The sequence below is a fragment of the Globicephala melas genome, chromosome 1 (genome assembly GCF_963455315.2).
Source record: "Globicephala melas chromosome 1, mGloMel1.2, whole genome shotgun sequence".
Classification (NCBI taxonomy): Eukaryota; Metazoa; Chordata; class Mammalia; order Artiodactyla; family Delphinidae; genus Globicephala; species Globicephala melas.
The window spans coordinates 89,594,986-89,615,854 of record NC_083314.1 but is presented as its reverse complement, the minus strand read 5'-3'; the positions used below and the strand labels follow the sequence as shown (position 1 = coordinate 89,615,854).

General features: G+C 42.9%; 1 long non-coding RNA gene across 1 annotated transcript in view; it reads right to left on the bottom strand.

The window, feature by feature from the left end:
• Positions 1–224: 224 nt before the first annotated feature.
• Positions 225–20,869, bottom strand: part of LOC132597510 (uncharacterized) — a 119,175-nt gene continuing 98,530 nt past the window's right edge. The window contains exon 4 of the long non-coding RNA XR_009564419.2: positions 225–2,159. This is a non-coding gene — a long non-coding RNA (uncharacterized lncRNA). The remainder of the gene's footprint in view (positions 2,160–20,869) is intronic.

Below are 20,869 nucleotides of genomic sequence, written 5' to 3'. Positions count from 1 at the left end.
GGGAATAGGATGGCTGGAGTCTTTTAAGGTATGTTTTCCCAGAAAAAAAAAAAATAGACAGATTATTTCATGTGTTCAACTTTATCGAGAGGAATTTGATAGTTTGGTCAGGAGTTTGAAAATGAATTATTTACATATTACACACTAAGCAAAGAAGTAAATGAGCAAAGATTTATTCTAGGGGAAAACAAGTTATTCAAGAACAGAAATATAATCAGTACAATATGTGGCTTAAACTGTTAACATTTACATAGCAACAATAACAGATACACTATTTAATCCAAAAAATGTCATATAACCATATTAGGAAGGTGGGGGAAAGGAAACATTTGTGGTAGGGGTGGGTGAAAGGAGGGAGTGCAGTGGAAGATTTGAATTCTCCTCTCCTATTTAGGAAGACAACGATAATACCTAAAATTCAGAAATTGAGAAATAATCACACGTATGTTATTGAGAAATAAGGACATAATTATCAAAATAAATTGCAGAAAATATTGGAAGTGGTTGCTTTTGGGAAGAGGGACACAGAGACAGGATGGATGGGAGAGGCAATTGTTCTTTTCTGTTATTACTCTTGGAATACCATTGGACTTTGAACACTGTGTGCAATGTACATAGGAGAGAGAATTGCAACTGTATGTTAAATAGAAATATTTTTTATTATTTTGGCATTTAGACTGAGGTCCCAAAGCTGAGAAAAATGATGACTAAGTCCCCATACATTCTAAAGAGGGTGATTAGACACATATCATCTGCAGGGCTTACCAAGAAATAGGGAAATCCAACTTGTGACCTTCACCATCACCCACCTCAATCTCATATAGAAGAGAAGGCTGGAGGTTAATTAAGGATGGTCAAACAGGGAATTCACTGGAAGCTGTTGGCCTAGGAAGGGGTCCTGATTGTTGCCCCCTCATCTCAGCCTTAAAGAGAATCACTTCTAGAAGGTATTGTAAAGGGGAGAAGGGAATCTTTGCTCCATGGGACAGGAGCAAGAGTTTCTGGAGAACCTGGAGAGCTTGAGGGCCATAGAGATGGGAGACTGGCATCTGATGCTCACCTAGCAAAATCAGAAGGCAAGGGGCAAGCTGGAGCCACTTGTATGAAAGTCTGAGTGTCCTGAGTCTGGTGGAACCTTCCCTGGGATAAATGGATGTCACGGTAGGAGCTGGACTTGAGTTGTCCTGAACGGGATCTGCCCTAGAGGATGCCTTGCTGCAGTGAAGTGACTCCAGCACAGAGACTGGGGTGGGGGGGTGACACTGGAGAAGGAGTTTAGGGGAAGTCATTGGAGGTCATCCAGAGACCCCAGTGTAGGAGGACCACCTTCTGGGAAACCTTTGAAGAACCCTCAAAAGTACTCCATGAGGGCAAGAGCCAGCATTTGGATGCCCACAGAGCATGTGGAGGACCCTGCTACCAAATTACAGCAGCATCAATGGAGTCAGATGTGCCTTTCCTCTTATTTCTTCTCCAGCCCCAGCCCTAGAGGAGCCGCAGGCAGTAGCCAGTAGGTGGGATGTGATGCAACAGGGAACTTAAAGAAATAAACAACCACCCTCTCACCTCCACTGGCTACTGAGCACAGGCAGGGAAGAAAAAGAAAAGCTCAAATTAGATGTGAAATGAAAGTATTGACTTAGATCCTCCTGGACTTTTTAATACCTGAAAATAAAACTTCCAATATCTGAAAGTGACTGGAAAAAGCTATAGGATGTGGCCCGGAGCAGGGAAGGGTGATCCAACAGGGCAGGTTTGAGGGACAAGTACTTATTTGTTGGTTCATTTTTTTTGTTACCTTATTTTTAAATAGAAGAGAACTAACATACATTGGCACCTACTATGTGACAGGCATGTACATAGATTATCCCATATAATCCTTACAACAATCTTTTGAGGCAGTGTTTACTATCCCTGTTTTGCAAATCAGGGAATTGAAGCTCAGAGAGCAGGAGGTTCCCAAGATCACAAAGCCAGAAAGTGATGGGCCAAGAATCAAACACAGGACATGTTCTCAGAGCCCATACATATCACAGCCAAAGTGATTAAAAGCCCAGATACTGATGTCAAACAGATGGCGTTCAAGTCCCAAGGCGGCCAGTAACATCGTGTCTTTTGGACACATCACTTACTCTCCTTCAGCCTCTGTCTCCTCATGGCTAAAAGAGAAAAATAATACCCTAGTTAGAGACTTGTTTTGGGGGATTAAGTGAGATCATTCATACACAGGGTTTAGCATTTGCCTGGCACAGAGCAACTCTCAATAAACAGTACCTGCTATTATCATTAAGCTATATTGCACTCTGAATAAGACAATTATTGTCAAATTGAAATGAGGCAATAATTCAGAAGTGCCTGGAATACAGCTGGACAAATAGCAGATATTCAGTAATTGGTTGAATCTAAGCTGAGTTTCTTCTCTCTTGTGATAATATATATACTCACATGGAATGTGTTTCATTCTGCACTGTATTGTAGATATTTCATAAAAGACAGAATCACAAAATTGGAAGAGGTCTTGGAAGTCTTTTTAAGTATTTTCTCCCTCAATAGACTCTAAACTTCTTAAAGTTAGAGGTCCTAGCTTGCACTCCATCCCTTAATAACTTATTTATTTGTTCAAGAAATGTGTATGCAAGACCTATGGGCAAAGTATTGCTGGAGACATTTAGAGAGAGACAGAGATGATTAGCACCTAGGTCCTGCCCTTAGGAGCTTATAACCTAAGCCAGGTTGAGATCAGCAGCAAGAAGCAGGGTGCAGAGGTGGTCCTGGAGCCATCCAGCAAATCCCTGCCATGAAGTATCCCTCCCAGATCCTGGCAGGGGTAGGCACACCCCCAAAGGGTGGTTGAACCAATAATGAACAAGTGTGTTTCTGACTAAAAGAGCGTGTACATCCAGAAGGACAGGAGACTGAGTGCCCTGAGCACACATTTGTGGGCATTAAACTTTCATGATGTTTTGGAGACTGAATGAACGGCATGCTGCGCTCTCTGCCCTTGCTTATTGGTGCAGTCCTTTCCTCCAGCCTGCTCTGTGCCCACGTTGCCCTCTACACTGAGGAAGCTTATTGGATCCATCCAGAAGCCTGATGGTGGTCTGATTTATGCATTCCTAAATTACAGACAGGCATGAGGGTTGGCCAGGTTCTTCTCAGATGTTTCAGAAGAGAGAAAAGGCAGAGAAGGGAGAAGGTGACTGGCTCCAACTATATTAGGCTTCTTCCCTCTGGGGCCCCTTCTTTGATGGCTTTGTCTCTGGAGGAGAAATAGAATATGTGATTCATCTTCTCTCTTTTTTCTTCTTGTTCTAGGAGCTCAAGGGTGCACGGAGGCCTACTCACACTCACACACACACATACACTTCATGTTCCAATAGATGTACCCCACATACTCTCACAGATAAGAGACTGATGGTCTCAGAGACACACGCTCCTCCTTTACCCAGCCACTTTGCATTGCAGTGATATATCAGAAGAACAACAGCATTCTCTCAACAATACATCCCTACCATCACCACCACCAAAAAACACCTGCTGGATTCCCAGCTCTGGATATCCTGCAAAGCTGGGAATTGATTTTTAAAAGGCAGACACTTCAAGGAAGGGTTCTGCACTCAGCTTCTCAGTCACTCAAAGCTCAGGGCGAGTGGGAGCATAAGATCCTTTCTTGAGAGTGGGGAGTAGGAGACATAAAAGTGTCAAGAATAAAAGAGAGGGATTAACTTCATGCAGGGACAAAGGACTTGGACAAGGGCATTCAGTTCAAATTGTATTGCCCACCAACTATGTTGGAGAGACAATGAATAAGACCCAGATCTAGACCAGCTCACAGCTTAGCAGCTGAGACCAAGTAAACAAACAAGTGATAAGTAAATAAACAAATGATAAATAAATGAATAAGTAATAAGTGATGTCATCAAGGTAAAGGTTAGGTGAGAGTCCAGTGAAGGAGCATATAAACCCAAGCTGGTCAAGGTCAAGAAGGAGAACTTCTTGGAAATAGTGACACCATAACTGGATATTTAAGCTTAGAACTAAAAGTGTATCCTGCCAATGTTCTAAAAAGGAAATGGTCAAAGGGGTTTGAAATTGGACAAGAGTGCTCTGTGGGTCTGGAAAGTGTTCCACTCCCTAGAGAGTAGGGTGGTGTGGCAAAAAGCACTTTGGACCTGGTCTCACGCACTCTAAGTTCATGCACTAGCCTCGACATTCTCCAGCCAGATGGCTTTGGGAGAGGTACTTTTCTTCTCTCAAACTCGGTTTCCTCAAGGTGCTGTCTGCTCTGCCTGCCTCCTTAGGTTGTCCCGAAAACTTGATGAGATAACCCGGATGCAAATGATCTGTCAACTCTGTTATTATAAAAGTGAGTCATTGGAATATTACTCAGCCATAAAAAGAAAAGAAATTGAGTTATTTGTAGTGAGGTGGATGGACCTAGAATCTGTCATACAGAGTGAAGTAAGTCAGAAAGCGAAAAACAAATACCATATGCTAACACATATATATGGAATCTAAGAAAAAATGGTTCTGATGAACCTAGGGGCAGGACAGGGATAAAGATGCAGATGTAGAGAATGGACTTGAGGACGCAGGGAGGGGGAAGGGTAAGCTGGGACAAAGTGAGAGAGTAGCATGGACATATATACACTACCAAATGTAAAGTAGATAGCTAGTGGGAAGCAGCTGCATAGCACAGGGAGATCAGCTCGGTGCTTTGTGACCGCCTAGAGGGGTGGGATAGGGAGGATGGGAGAGAGAAGTAAGAGAGAGGGGATATGGGGATATAAGTATATGTATAGCTGATTCTCTTTGTTATACAGCAAAAACTAACACAACATTGTAAAGCAATTATACTCCAATAAAGATGTTAAAAAAATGAAAAAAAAAAAAGAGTGAGTCATGTTTTCTCTCTGTTTTGGCAGGTCCCTTTCTCTGCCTCCCTGTGAGCAAGAATAAGTTTAACAAAAGGCTTCCTTTCTGGCCACACCAACCCCAAGCTTTCAGACATCTCCCTTGGGGTTTCAGTGAGGTCCCCAAGCATCTGTTTCTGGCTCCAGGCTCCAGTCTCGGGAAGCAGGGGTCTCCATGGGGAGAAGAGTCAAATGGAGACTCAATAGGAAACGAGGTTCTGGGAGTTTGAGGGGAATGAGCATATCAGTCATGCAGTATTAATAACCACACAAGAAGGACTCTAACAATGGTTTGGCTCAGAGTTCTCTCCCTAAAAGTGCCAGCAACATGTCTAAGCAATAATTGTAACATTAAATAGTCTGCATTTTAATAAAAATAATAATAGTCTTTCAATCTCTGTAACTACCCATATCCCTTCTCTCTACTCCATTTATTCTGAAAATCCACTGACAAATAGAACATAAATAGAAGTTCAAAGATAAAAGGTCAAGACGAGGACCAGCTGAGCTGCCTTGGTATTGTCATGCACAGATCTGTCATTGTTCATGGCTTTGAGGGTTGTAATCTCAGATACATGATAGCGTTTAATAGAAAAACCAAAGGTTTAATTCCCTGAAGGGCTGAGCTTTGGCAAGAATGTGAAATAGGTGAGCTTTGCAGAGTGGTGAAAAGAACACTTGGATTCTAGAGACCTGGTGACCTTTGGGCATAAAGCTCTGTGATGTTCAGTGTCCTTATTGATAAAAATAACCACTGCCTCATCTCTCTATTGGAGCTGTTGGGGGGATAAAATGAAATAATGGAGGTGAAGTTGATTTCTAAATTGTAAATTAGTTATCATCTTTGATACATACTATTCCGTGGCTGCTTCCTGTGCTGTTAATCATTTCTTGGTGCTAGTCTGTCGCCCTGATTGCCATACTGGAGGATGCTCTCAAAGTCTGCCCTCCATGGACAGTGGCATTTTTTTACCAATATAGCCCAAATTGCCTGATTTTCGTGAGTTATTACAAGGAACAATTTTACTAGTTTACACTAAAGCGCGAATAAATGTTTATATTCAGGAGCTGTCCAATCCCCAGCACCTGTTACTCCAAATGCATTAATCCCTATTGGAAACTCAAATTAAAACTTATTGGGCTAAATGGAGGGATATTATAGGTAGATGGGACCTTTTCCATGTTCCTCAAATTAAATACACTCAACCCAGTTATATCTTTCTCTGTGACCTGAAGTTCATAGTTCTTAGAATGGCATTCAAAGCCTTTATTCAGAGCCCTTCACAATATAACCCCAACATTTCTTTCCAAATTTATCTTCCATTACTTCCATGAATCCTTCCCTTTAGTCAATGGAATCTTTTGTTCCATAATATATACGCTGTGCTTTCTTCTTTAAAAAAAAACACACTTTATTAAGGTATGATTGACAGACAATAAGCTGCACATATTTAACGTATAAACTTGATGAGTTTGGAGATAAGTATACACCCATGAAACCATCACCACAATCTATGCTATAAAAATAGCCATCACCCCCAAAATTTCCCCCATCCTCTTTATTTATGTATGTACTTTGTGAAAACACATAAGATCTACCCTCTTAGCAAATTTTTAAAATTTTTGGTCACATCGCATGGCATGCCGGCTCCTAGTTCCCTGACCTGGGATTGAACCCACACCCCCTGCATTGGAAGGTGGAGTCTTAACAACTGGACCACCAGGGAAGTCCCACAAATTTTTAAGTATACAGTACAGTATTGTTAACTGCAGGCACTATGCTGTACAGTGTATCTCTAGGACTTATTCACCTTTCATAACTAAAACTTGGTTCCCTCTGACTAATACCTCCCCATTTGCCCCTCCCTCCAGCCCCTGGAAACCACCATTCCAGTCTCTACTTCTATGAGTTTGACTATTTTAAATTCTTCATATCAGTGGTATCATGTAGTAATTGTCCTTCTGTGTCCGGCTTCTTTTATTTTGCATAATGCCCCCAGGTTCATCCATGTTGTCACAAATGGCAGGGTTTCCTTCTTTTTTAAGGCTGAATGATATTCCATTGTATGTATATACCACATTTCATTTATCCATTCATCTTTCAATGGATATTTAGGTTGCTTCCTTGTCTTAGCTAGTATGTAAACACTGGGTGTTTAAAGAGGTTGGAGCAGAGCCTGGACTAGGATAAGGCAAGAATGGTGCCCAGGGTTCAAAATTTCAGGAGGCAGCCATTCTCAGGTTCATGTAAAGACACAGTTGTCACTTCAACCTGAGAGTGAGTGATTCCTTAAAATTTTTACCCTAGGGACCGTGCTTGCCTCACCCTAGTCTTGGCCCTGAGATAGAAGATACCGAAAGGCACCAACAAGCAAGGAATAAGGACAAGGATGGGAGGGATAGAATTCTCTTTCATAATAATGCCAAGAGCCAGCCTTAGATATGCTCTATACTACCCCATTACCTTTTCCCTCCATTGCATTTAGTAGTAGTGCAGAGAAAATTGTTATACTACCAAGCTAACCTCTAACCTAGAGTGATCCAAAGCTTACAAATTAAATGACCTGAAATCTCTTCCAATTTGAATGATGCCTGAAGAAGGAGCTCAACTTTCCTGTTTAACCAGGCACAGCTTTCATGATGGGCTGGGTAATTACCTCCCCAAGCCTAGCTCCCACCCTGTGCCCTATATTTGCCAGGCTAATGTTATGTTGGGTGCTCATCATGGTAAATAATGCAGGGGAATAGCGTGAAGGATCCAGAAACAACTTTGGAAGGGAGAAGTTTTCAATGCCTATCAGATAGCTTTGCACTAGAATGAAAAAATACCTTCTGGCATCTATTCAAAGTGAAATGAAATGAATTTATTTTTAAAAAATTTTCCAACATCCCTGCTATGATTGAAATCTCAACTTCTTTAAATGACATCCAGTTTTGAAAACACTGATTAAAAGTGTCTCTGAGAATTAAGGGAAAAACAAGTGCGACAGATGAAAAATAGATGAAAAGCATTTTAGCTGTGTTGCCCCCAAAATGGCCCAAACCTGTCCTAATTCCTTCTAAAATACCATTTTATGGTGCCCTTAAAAAAAAGATGTATTCTGATAGGATTTTACAGGACCTCAGATCTGGATCATTTTATAAAACTCAGAGAAAGTACCAGTAGATGTAACACTGGCTGGTCTTAAATATTAAACATTCCACTGAGTCCACAGTTCCCAAGGACTCTAACAGAAACGCTGCCAAGATGCTTCAGTCAACATGCAGCATTCACATTCCTCTAGAATCAGACTATACTGCTGAAGGACGCCCACCTGCATCATTATTAATTTAAGAAGAAAAACGTTGCATTTCTGCCTTGAATTTCTATAATACTTTGCAGCTTACAAAGCACAGCCATACATATTTTTTCCCTTTTATCCTGTCCCACTAGACATCCAACTATAAACTGTTAATAGTGGAGAGGTGATGTGCTGAGAGCTCCCAATTCTCACTCCTCAGGATAGCTTAGAATAATTTTAGCGTCTTTTGTTTTCGTGACTTCTACTCCACATGGCTCTGTCTCCCTATCCACCCAGAATCAGGGAACTGAGGGAGACTGGGAGGGAAATCAGAGAGGAACCAAAATGTGGTTGTCCTCATCAGAGATTTGTAATATGATGGTGTCAATCTAAACAATGCCATAAATTAGGCCTTATAATCTATGATAGCAAAACTCCACTTATTTATATCAATTTTATGCAAATATCCTCAGTATCCTCCTACTTCATATCAGTGAGATGTCTTCATGCTGCTATGATAGGTCTAGTTAGTTTTCAAGGAACCCCAGAAAGGTTTCAGAGACCGGAAGTCCAAGGTTGATTGCTGGAGGTCATATTTTTGGGAGTTGTACCTTCCTATTACTCAGTGGATATTTCTATGTGTTCTCTAAAAGTTTAAGGCAGTGATTCAATACTGGCCGTACATTAGAACCACCTGTGGACATTTTAAAACATATGAAAGACTGAACATCATCCCCACAAACTCTGCCTCAATTTTCTTTGGGGAGGGGAAAGGCAGTAGAACCTAGCCTCAATATTTTATAAAGCTCCATGTGATTCTAACGTGCAGCCAGAAATGAGAACCATTGGTCTAGATGCAGAAGATTTTTAACTTTAGTAAGCCCTAAAATCACGTGGAGGGCTTGTTAAAACAGATTTGGGACCCCCCCCCACTTCCAGAGTTCCTGATTCAGTTGGTATGGAGTGGGAGCTGAGAATTTGCATTTATAACTGCTTTTCAGGTGATGATGATGCTGCTATCCAGGGAACATGCTTTAATAAAAATCACTCTTCTAGTCACAAAGCAGTTCACTTGCATATCAAAATCAATTCAGCTAAACTCTTTAAATTTACAGGGAACACCACTCAGCGACTCAGATCATCCTACTTATTTAGGTCTAATTATTTGCCTGAACTGGTGTGAAGCAGCAAAGTAGCACAATGAAACCCACTTTCAGTCTCTCATTCTCTCATTCCCTTTCTCTTTCCTTTTCCCTATTTGTACTGACAGAATCTGGAGAGCAATTATTCTTTTTAAAATCCAAGAAGGTCATTTTTGAAGTTTTGCTTGGGGCCCCAAATGTCTACCCAAGAGCTAGGGTTGCTTTGTGCTGCGTGCATCCTTGGCAGAGAGAGATGGGCTCAGACTTCAGCACCCTGGAGAGCAGCCTCCATGCTATACGCAGTGCTCGAACAAGGACCATGTAATTGCAGTAATCATTCCCAGTGAAAAGGAGGAATGAAAGACACACAGCAGTTCCTGAAATGTAACAAATTCCTAAGTCCCACTTGGCAAACATTGTGAAATCTCTTAATAGTACAAATCCCTCAAAAACTTAATGGGCTTATGTTTTATTTGCTTCTAGTCCGTTGCTAGTCAGTTGAATGTGCCAATAATCACATGAAAAGTTTTCAACTCTGCTTTACTTACTCATATGCCTCTCTCGCTCTCCCTTCCTTCCTCCCTTCCTCTCACTCTCCTCTGTCTCTCTCAACTTAATGATAGCTATCTTGAGTCTATCAGCTGTGAAAGAATGTGCCCCTAGCATTAAGAATAGTGCCTTGCACCTGGTAAGTGCTCAATAAATATTTATTGAATGAAATATTTGTGGGAAGGGGCTTTCCTCGTGGCACAGTGGTTAAGAATCCGCCTGTCAATGCAGAGGACACTGGTTCGATCCCTGGTCCGGGAAGATCCCACATGCCGCAGAGCAACTAAGCCTGTGTGCCACAACTACTGAGCCTGTGCTCTAGAGCCCGTGAGCCACAACTACTGAAGTCTGCGTGCCACAACTACTAAAGCTCCGCAACGAGAGAAGCCATGGCAATGAGAAGCCCTTGCACTGCAATGAAGAGTAGCCTGCACTCGCTGCAACTAGAGAAAGACCTCACGCAGCAATGAAGACCCAACACAGCCAATCAATAAATAAACAGATAAATAAATTCATTAATAAAATCTATTAAAAATATATTTTGGGGAAGTGTACCAGTATCTCCAATTTACCTTGAAATGCATCAAAAAATCTGAGTGGTTTTTAAATTTGAACAGGGATTCGAATCACCTGGTTTGTTAAAAACAGATTGTTCAGCCCACCTCCAGAGTTTCTGATTCACTTGGTCTGTGGTCTGGGGTTGGAGCTGAGATGGTTTGATGTATGGCTAGATGAATGGAGAAATCAATGATTAGGTGCTAGGACAAGTATACTGCAATGCTAATAATAGAATTTGGGTAGTGGGTATACAGGTGTTCAACTTTAATGCGTGTTTAAAATTTTTCATAATAAAATGCTGGGGGGAAATTACAGTGTAGTGCCTAGTGTCTGAGTACCTTACTTTAAATAACACATAGTAATTTATAGCTTTGTCCTGTGTTCTCTCTGTCTCTCTCTCTCTCTCTCTCTCTGTCTCTCTCTCTCTCTTCCTCCTTAGAAAAAAGTGACCACTAAGGGAGGCTGAGAATGTTTAGTCTTGGACTTTCCAGACATTAATTAATTCTTATGCTGGACGCAGCTCTCTTCTGGTAACCTAGCCAGCAGAGACCTGGAGTGGGTATGGGCTCCTCCATGGGTAGAGAAGCACTCCAGCAACTGCCTGCCTCGAGGGTCAAATGCCAAATAATTGGTGCTCTAAGGGTGGGTGGAAGGGAAGGACTGAAAGACAGAGAGTTGTCATTCTCTCCCAGGAGGAGCCTTAGGCTGGAGAGAAAGAAAATACATTCTGTGCTCAGGCATCAAGAAGCTGGATACAGCCTCCACGTCAGCCCTGAGTCCACACGCTCCCTGCCTTCAGCCGTCCCAGGACAAGGACTGCACCTCCTTCCTCTGCATACCCCACAGGACCCAGGATATGAGTTGCATTACAAACTGAGCCACCGCAGGACAAAGTTTGTCCTATTAGGCATGGAGCAGATTCTCAGGCTGGAGAAGCCCTCCTGAGTTGTTTCCAAGGAAGATTAATGATCATGATCCCAAATATCTGTTCCATTCTTCCCTCCAATAGATCTGTGGCTTTGGACAGCAACAACAACAAAAAAGTCTTGAACTAGATATAAGAAAGACCTGTCGTGATGCCTGGGTGGACCACATACTGGAAAAGGAATCTATGGCATCCCATATATATATATATATATATATATATATATATATATATATATATATATAAAAATAGGGTTCATGTTTCTGTCCCATTCTTTTTCTTAATAAATTTATTTTATTTATTTATCTTGGCTGTATTGGCAGGCAGACTCTTAACCACTGCGCCACGAGGGAAGTCCCTATGGCATCCCTTTTATAAAGGTCCAGAGTCAACAGCTCCATATGGGCTGCTTCTTCCAAAGCAAACCAGCAATTTTCAGACTGTAATATTTGCAGTTTAATAGAAGATGGCATGAGTGGAACAACTAGAAGGAGGACATGTAGGGGTGTGGAGAGGCCTGAGGGCCTGGTAATGTGGGCTTTAGCTCAGCTCCTTGGAAAGGGTATTTTCTCCCCACCCTCACATCCTTGTTGCTGCCTCTCCTCCCACCGCACCCCTCCTGCTACCACAGCCACAGGACCAGAGGCAGCTTGGACTGTGGGAAAGGAGAGCAAAGCCAGGGCTCACCCTGCGGCACTTGTGAAAGCCCAAGTGGTTTTCTGTCATCGTTTTACCCCAGTGCCTTTTTGATTAGCTTAATGAAGTCCCCCTAACTTGTGGGTGAAAAAAAAAAAAAAAGGAGATGAGGAACAAAGAGATAGAAAAAAAATCATGTGAGACTAAGCAACCCTGATGACTCAGTCTTCAGGCTTGGGTGCTGTGTCGTACCCTAGGAGCTGGGCCTGGGGCGGTGGGAGCTAGTTTTAGAGAAACAACATATCCCTTTCATCATCCCATAAAGCAACAGAGAGGGAGCTGGCAAAGGAGTCATGTCCACATCCCAGCTCTGCCAGTGGCCCTGGAAGCTGGCATCTCCCTCAGAGCTGACTCCGCCTGCAAAGCAAACCCAAAGCTTGTCCCTCAAGGACAGTCATGGTGTCCCGTTAGTCTTAAAACTAGTGTCTAACATGCAGCCTGGCACACCATAGGAGCTCAGGAAGTGCTGGATCTTTTGTCTGTGAATGTATGATGGTTTCCCACTCATTCACTCTCCCCCCACGTCACTAGCCCCACCTTACTGGTAGGGGCAGGCTCTGGCCAGGGAGACAGCAGAGACATCAGTGCCTGAGCGCTTAACACTCTCCTCACGGAGCTGTCCCTCTGGCACCAACACGATCTCCCTACAGAGCAAGTCCCACATAGATTTTTCTCCTCTGAATTCTCCAGGAAGATATATTGATCCAGTCCAGGTGACATCAATAGACCCAGGTAACTGAATGAAGCTTCTGGAGTTTGCCTTAAAATAGGCATGATTTTGCCTCAAGACACCAACTGGTAGCTTCACCATCCTCCCCTCCCTCACTCTCCACCCATTGTGCCTATTAAACCCCATACTAATCTCAGCCCTACTCTCCCCTTCCCAACCCAGGCACTTCCTGTCCAGTCCCAAGGTGACATGAAGAGACCATGGGTGGAAATTAAAGGTGAGGGTGACAGGAAATAGAGGAAGCCATGCAATTCCATCCCATGTCCCAAAGCAGACCTTGTCAACTCCCTGACACAAGGGTCACCATGGATCCATTTCTCAAAATGAAATACCCAGAGGCCCATTTCCTCCACAGGCTGGTGGGCGCATCCTGTCTTCCTCCTCTGAGAAACCCCACTCCTCAGAGCCTACCCAGGAAAGGTCATCACAGTTTCCTCTCTGAGCTGGGACTGGTGCTAACATGAGCTCTAAGGGGAGGTTTGGCTCTCCTGGGCCCCTACCCAGCCCCTGCTGTGTTTCCTGGAGCTTCTCTACCATTTTTTTCTCCTGAGGGATCCACAGGATGTAGGTTCACATTGCCCAATTTGTCACCTATGGTCCCTGTGACCTAAGGCAATGTTCTGTGCCACAGATCCCTGCCTGAAAAGTGGAAATAGTAATACCTTCCTCATAGGGGCAATGTAAGAATTAACTGAGCTTATATACTTGATGTGTTTAGTCTACTTCCTGAAACACTGCATCAGTCATAAAAAATAACAGCTTCTCTCTACGGAGCATTTATTATTAGGCAGTGTTTACGTTAATCACCCCAATCCTCTTGACCACCCTGTGAGATAAGTACAGTTGTCAGAGCCATTTCACAGATGCGGAATCTGAGATACATAGAAGCTAGGCTAAATAACTTGCCCGCAACCCACAGCTAGGAAGTGACGGAGCCGGGATTTGAAGCCAGGTCTGTTTGATTCCAGGGCTTGTGGCTGAACTACTATGCAAATATCCCATTCAATGCATATCACTTCCCTTCTCCCCTCCTAACCACCTCTCCCAGCTAACCTCACTGTGAATTCCTTGTCAGGACAGAAGACTTGAGAGCAGAGATGGCAAAGTTTTTCTTTAAAGGGCAAAATCATAAGTATTTTCAGCTCTGCAGGCCATAGGGTATCTGTCACACTATTCCACTCAGCCTGTGTAGTGTGAAAGCAGATACAAACAATAGGTAAATGAACGGGCATGGCTGTGTTCCAATAACAGGTAGCTGGATTTTGCCCAGGGGTTGTATTTTGCAGACCCTGCTCTAGAGGAATAGCACAGCTCTAGGAAAAATAGACTTAGGATGGAGAGTACTTGGCAAATAGTAGGTGCTCAATAAGTATGTGTGGGTTGATCTAGAGGTCAATTTGTCCATCTCTTTGAATCCAAGCAGTAGCACCAATAAATAAACAGTTCTCCAGTTGCAGTTTCACAGGGAAGCTGATTCCACTCTTCCCTGTATTGTCTGGTTTTATGTATAATTTATGTCAGGAAGGTTCTCCCCCCACCTTGGTTCATTTGTGAACTGAGATTTTCTCTACTGAGAACTAACAGTCTATGCATCAGACCCAAATCTTCCCCCTCCCCCTGCCCTGGACAACTATACTCACCAAGAGACAAGGCCACTCTCCTCATGAAGCCATTACATCTACAACAGAGGGTTCTGTTTTACTGAGGATGGGAAGGGTCTGCTTCTTCCTCCCTGAGCAATTGGGCCACAAGCCACTGGAGGGGGAACTCATCATAACACCGCTGAGAAAAACTCGAGTGCCTGACACTGAGGCAAAGACTGCAGCCTTCCTGGCCTCCTTCCAGAGGTGAGAAGGCCACCTTGGGTGGAGTAGGTCCCTTCAGAGAAAGTGCCAGTGTGATAAAAGAATTGCCACTGCAGGAGGAGCTTGGGGGACACCCAATTGGGCAGCAGTGTGGGGACGCCTCACCTCCCCTGCAGCTGTTACCAATGAGCCCAGCCTGCAAGAGACAGAGAGAACATATTTTGAGCTGACTTGTTTTCATTTGTATTTATTGGGTTTTGGGCATGGGATGTTTGAAATGCCCATATGGTCCCTCACACAGGTTACAGCAAAAAAATCCACTCTCGGAGTTGAAATGAAGCCAGAATTAAACAGCCAGTTCCATGATCCATGTCATCTATAGTCCTGAGTGCTCTGGGGAGGGCAGGAGGCAGGAGAGAACTTGGGCTCTGACCCACAAGAGCCTAACCAAGTGAGTCTCCTATTTATTGGACGCTGCTTCTTTGGCCCCCTCAAATCTTCTCTTTCTCCCTCCTACTTCTTTCTGGTTCCAGCCTGTGTTTCCTGATACCCCATAAAGGTTTTCACCAAGGCCAGTGTCTCCATAGGATGCCCAAACCATGGCAACAACATGACCATTCCACTCCAAGGGCAGGGTTAGTAACAGAGGAGGGTGGAGCTGCAGGTGTTTGTGCAGTATTAGCGGTTTCCACTGCTTGGGGCGTTTCTGGTGCAGACCACAGTCATCATTTGGGGTAGTTAACCTCCATGACAAAGGGGTACCTATCCCTTCCCACACTGACCTGCCTTCCCCAGAAAACCTTAACCTTTCACACACATTCTCTCTCAGTTCCACCACTTGGCACTTTACTATCACCTTAAATTCTTCTCTAAAGATTCTAGATGTTCCCTCTCTAATTATCAAGGAAGCTCCTTGAGGATAGGGCTTGAGATTCAGAATAAAAACCCTATCTTAAAATGTTGAGGACTAGACAAAAATAAATCACTCTTGGATCAGCAGTTCATAGCATTCTACCTCTGGGCTGGGGAGGACAGTGTTGTGTTCATTCCCCTCTCACAGCCCTTGCAAGCCCATTCCTTTCATCTGGAATACCTGCCCCCACTGCCAACCTCCACATGACTCATGCCTTTACATCAGTCAAGTCTCAGCTCAAAGACCATTTCCAGCGAAGCCTTCTCATGTCTCTCAAGCCAAAGTAATCCCAGAGCTGTTCAATAAATATTCATTGCGTGAATGAGTGGCCTCCATTTTGCAGATGAGGACACTAAGGCTCACTGTGATTAAAAATTACTTACCCATGGTCAAAGAGCTGCTTAAAGGCACAAACTGAGGCCTTCTGATGTTAGAATGTCGGAATGCTTATATTTCCTCTGTACTACGGTGCTCCTTGGCAATTGTAATTTCTTATTCAATATTCATCTACCCAGTACTCTGTAAGCTTCACGAGGACAGGGTCTGTATCTGTCCAGTTCACTGTGTGTAGCTATGCTATCTAGTACAGGGCATTGCATCAATATCAAAGGTACTAGTGATTATACAATAGACTAATATAGACTAATCAATTAATTACCATTAAATTGGGTCTCAATAAATATTTGTTAATAGACTGAGAGCAATGAACCCAGATCACAGATGCAGAAGTTTCGAGCCTCCATTTAGTCTAGTCCTCTTTCTTTGAGTAGTAAAACAGCCTTTTCCTGGAACGTGCTCTGGGTTCCAGGAGCCACCATGATGCCAGGGGAATTTCTTTGAAAATGTGGAGCAAGAACAGAGAAATTGAATACCTAATATGAATAGTTTTGTGCCAAGTTATAAATATCAGATAATTACAGCACAACTCTGATCCTTTGGGATATTTCATCTAGCATGAATTTCCTTCACTCGGGAATCAACATTCAGACTGCTCTCCTCCCCAGCTCTTCCATTCCCAGCGTGGGTCAGAAGTGTCAGAGGCTATTGGCTCATCTCAAGATAGAGAGTTTCATGGCTGAGAGCAGAAATGGCAATAAAGACAGAAGTTATGAGCCTACCACCAGCAGGGAAATAGAGTGGGAGGCAGCTAACACACCACATCCATCTGAACTTTCAAAAGATTTGATCCACTCTCATGTCATATACTAATCTACTTTTTTTTCCTTCAGGTTAGATTCTCCTTCATTTTAGTCAACTACTTTTTTGCAAGATCAAGTACATTTGTTCTCTTAGGCTTTTTCTCCCTCCCTCCACCTGCCCCCTCCTCTGCCTTCCATCTAGTCCTTCTCAGTTTGAAGAAGGCAGTGTAGTACAGTTAAGTGTACAGGATTTGCAGTCATACTAATCTGGGTTTAATTCCTTGCTCTACCAGTTATTAGCAGATCATCTGTAAGCAAGTTCCCTAAACCTCCTTAAGTCTCAGTTTTCTCATCTGTAAAATGGAGATAATCTTCACAGGGGTGCTGGGAGGATTAAATGGTATATACTGCCTGAAAGGTTTAGCTCAACACAAGACAAACAGTAAGAATTCAGCAAATGGTGGCCACTATTATTCCCATTCCTAGTCTCATTTCTCCCCACCCAGCTCCCTCTCTTTCCCTTCCCTTTGGCTCTGTGTCTATACATGTACACAGTCTGGCTTAATAAAACACTGATCACCTCATCCAGCCCAGTATCACAAATTGGTGAAGATGCTTGACTGTCAGTCCCTGGTATTTCAGACTTTGTCTTTCCCCATATCCATATCATTTCCCCATATCCTTCTCTCCTTGAGACATTGTACTTTCTCCATTTTTCCTGAGACAGTGGCCATCAGCATTACCTTGCAGTCATAAGCCCCACCTGGATTCTGCTCAGAACATTTGGCTAAGAGAGTAAGGATGTCTGCCACTTAGAGCCTCTCTCAGTTTGCCCACCATGTTTAATTCATGCGTGTTGCAGACCCTTTAAAGAGGCTCAATGAGCTGTGAAGATCAAGATATGAGCCATACAGATTGCACATTATTGAATTAAGATGCTAAATATGGAGCCTAAGTGATGCCAAGGATGGAAAGTGAAAGCCTTAATGGTTTATAATGATGGAAAGCAGGGTGGGTCAAGTCAGTAGCAAATTGAAAAGATGCATGACTTCAAGAAAAGGACCATTTGTCATACTAGAGTCATCTGGATTTCTCCCTCTCCCTCACACTCTACATTCAATCCATCACTAAAACCTGTCAGTTCTACCTCCAATAAATCTCAAGTGTCCATTTCTCTTCATTCTCACTGCCATCACCCAAGGTCAAGCCCCTATCTCTTCTCTCATTGACTATTGCAATAGACTCACTTGTCACCTTGGTTCTATCTTGTCCTTCTCTAATCCAGTCTCCACTGAGCAACCTTTCTAAAATATAAAGCAAATCATGTCACTCCTCTGTTTAAAATCTTCCAATGGCTTACTGTTGCTCTTATAACAACATCCAGAATTGTTCTCATGGTTTCTGAGCTCTCTGTGGCCATTCTCATCTCCATCCATGCTCCTCCTTGCTTACTCTTCTCTGACCATTCTTGTCTCCTTTCTATCTCTCCACCATGCTAAGTACATTCCCACCTTCAGGCTCTTGCATTTGTTGTATCCTCTGCCTGTGTTTTACATAGCTTGTGCATTCTCACCACCCCCCAACCCTAGGTTTTGGTATAGAGCAGCATTCTTTGGCCCCCTCTCAATGTAGCTTGTCCCCACTCTAGCTCATCATCCTACTTATGTTCTCAACAGCTTGCAGATTTTGGTTGACTTTTTTCTATCTGCTCCATGAGGACAGAGACCATTTCTATCTTATTCATGCTGTATCCCTTGCACTCTTACAGTGCAAGTAATATAGTATTTGATCGATAAACATTTGCTGAGAGATTAAATGAATGAATTTGTCACAGGAAGTCCAGTCCAAGATTTGATCTTTCACTGGCCAATTACAGACTGAAATTATTTCTCACACCGCTTCACTTTCTTGGCTCTGAGCTGAAAATCCATGTCTACTAAGATTATTGAATGTAACGTAAAGACACAAGGAGTTGATCCTCAACAAAACAAGAAAAAACAAAACAACGAAACAAATAGACCACTCATTCATTCAGTAAATATTCACTGAGTACCTATGATGTACCAGATTACTGATCAAGCACTTGTAATACACTGGTGTTTATCACAGCCCCTGAGTGGAGCTTAGAGTCTGGGAGAGGCAAAGGTCAAACATATAAATATATAATTATACCCTGGGTTAAGTGCTCTGAAGGAAAGGAAGAGTGTCGTGTTGAGAATAACAATGAGGGAGACAAGGTGGTCAGGAAATGCCTCTCTGAAGAGAAAACATTTAAGCTGAGACTTGAATGATGATGAGTGAATAATGAAAGGGAAATGATCCAAAGGGAAAGCATTTAGTCATCTGGATGGCTAGTATCTCAAAGCAGCAGTGTGAAGCTTTGGTTGATATGTCCCCATAGATGAAGGGAAATAAAGGGGCCCCTATTTCAGGGACGAGGGATGACAAAGCATGGAGCTCTTTGCCACTCTCTCACACTCCCCTTTAGACAGAAGGGAAATGGAATTTTTTTTTAAATCAATTTTTTCCACAAAAATAACTTTGGCACCGCAAGTCTGGACATTCTGAACTCAGAAGGAGCTCCAGACAGTTTCCTCCTTTGTCCCAACAGCTTTGTTCTTTGTCTTCATTTTGTATCTTTACGTCAAAAGGGATTAGAGCTGATCTGAAAATCCTCAGCACATCAACCTCTCCCTATATAGCAAGTATCTGTCTCTCCCCACTCCAGATTCTTCCACTGATTCCTCTGGGTGGCTGACAGACAGCAAATAGAGCAAAATAGGCATCTACAGCACAATTTTCTGGGCACACTTGGTTAAGAAAAACACCTAAATTATTTAATAGTCCATAGCCCCTGTCAACTCATTATACAAGTCTGGGCATGCAGACCAAGTGGGGAAGGAAGAGCATATATAAGACCAGTGTCCTCCTGGAGTCCCAGGGCACTAGTTCCCCTTCTGGACGAGATCAGCAGTAAGCAAACACTCTATGCCGGGAAGATCCTCCATTAGTCATGCCCGCACTGGGGGCATCCATGGCCTCCTCTCTTGGACTTGGAGGAATCTAAGAGGAACAATGGACAAAATCTGGACTAGCAGTCCATGCACAGGATTCTGGTTCTGCTCATTTGCTACTAGAACCTGTCCCTCCCTTGCTGTGTGACTGTGAGCAAGTCTCTTTATCTTTCTGAATCTCAGGACCCTCTTTTTCTCTGGTAAAACAAAGTCATCAAACTAGATCAGGGGTTTCTTAGTAGTTTTTTTTTTTTAACAGCGTAATCCTTTCTTTGGAGGAAATCTTATGTGAAGGCTTGATAGAGAAAAGAGATAGAGTCCACCTGTACTTTGTCCCTTGAGGGAGGTTCCAAGAATGTTCTCCTTAGGATGTTCTCCTTAGGATGCCTAATCCTCCTTGAAACAACTTAGAAACCACAGAATTAGAAATCTGAATAGTCATTGATTCTAAAGGAATGGAGGCTGATTTGCCCCAGGCTATGGACCTATATACCCGCAAATTCATATGTTGAAGCCATAATCCCCAACGTGACTATGTTTAAAAACAGGACGTTTAGAAGATGATTAAGATTAGATGACGTCACAAGAGTGAGGTTCTAATCTAATAGGATTGGTGTCCTTGTAAGAAGAGAAAGAGAGATCTCTCTTCTTCCATGTGCACACACCAAGGAACAGTCATGTCAAGACACAGCAAGAAGACTTCTGCAAGCCAGGAAGATCACCAAGAACCAAATCAGCTGGCATCTTGAGCTTGGACTTCCCAGCCTCCAGAACTGTGAGAAGTAAATTTCTGTTGCTTAAGCCACCCAGTCTGTTGTATTTTTATAGCAGCCTTAGCAAAATAGATTCCGGCTGTAGAATTTGTGGCCTCTCAGTCCAAGGATTAGAGTAGCTGCCATAACTTTGAGTTTCATTCCTTTTATGTCCATAAGTCAGTGTCCCAGTTTGAAGGCAAAGGGATAAACCACTTCCTCCACAAGAGATTCCCTCTCCACTCCAACCACATAAATATCTTTTTTCCATGAACTCTTCCTGCCCTTCTGTTTTATCTCTTGGTTGAATAGTAAAAATCAACTTAACTTAAAACCATTCAGGCAGTCAGTTCTTTCCAGTACTCCCTCCTAACTGTTATTTTATTCCCCTGTCCAACAATCCTTGCTGATTCCCCTGTAGGTATCAAATAAAGAACAAAATATCACCTGCC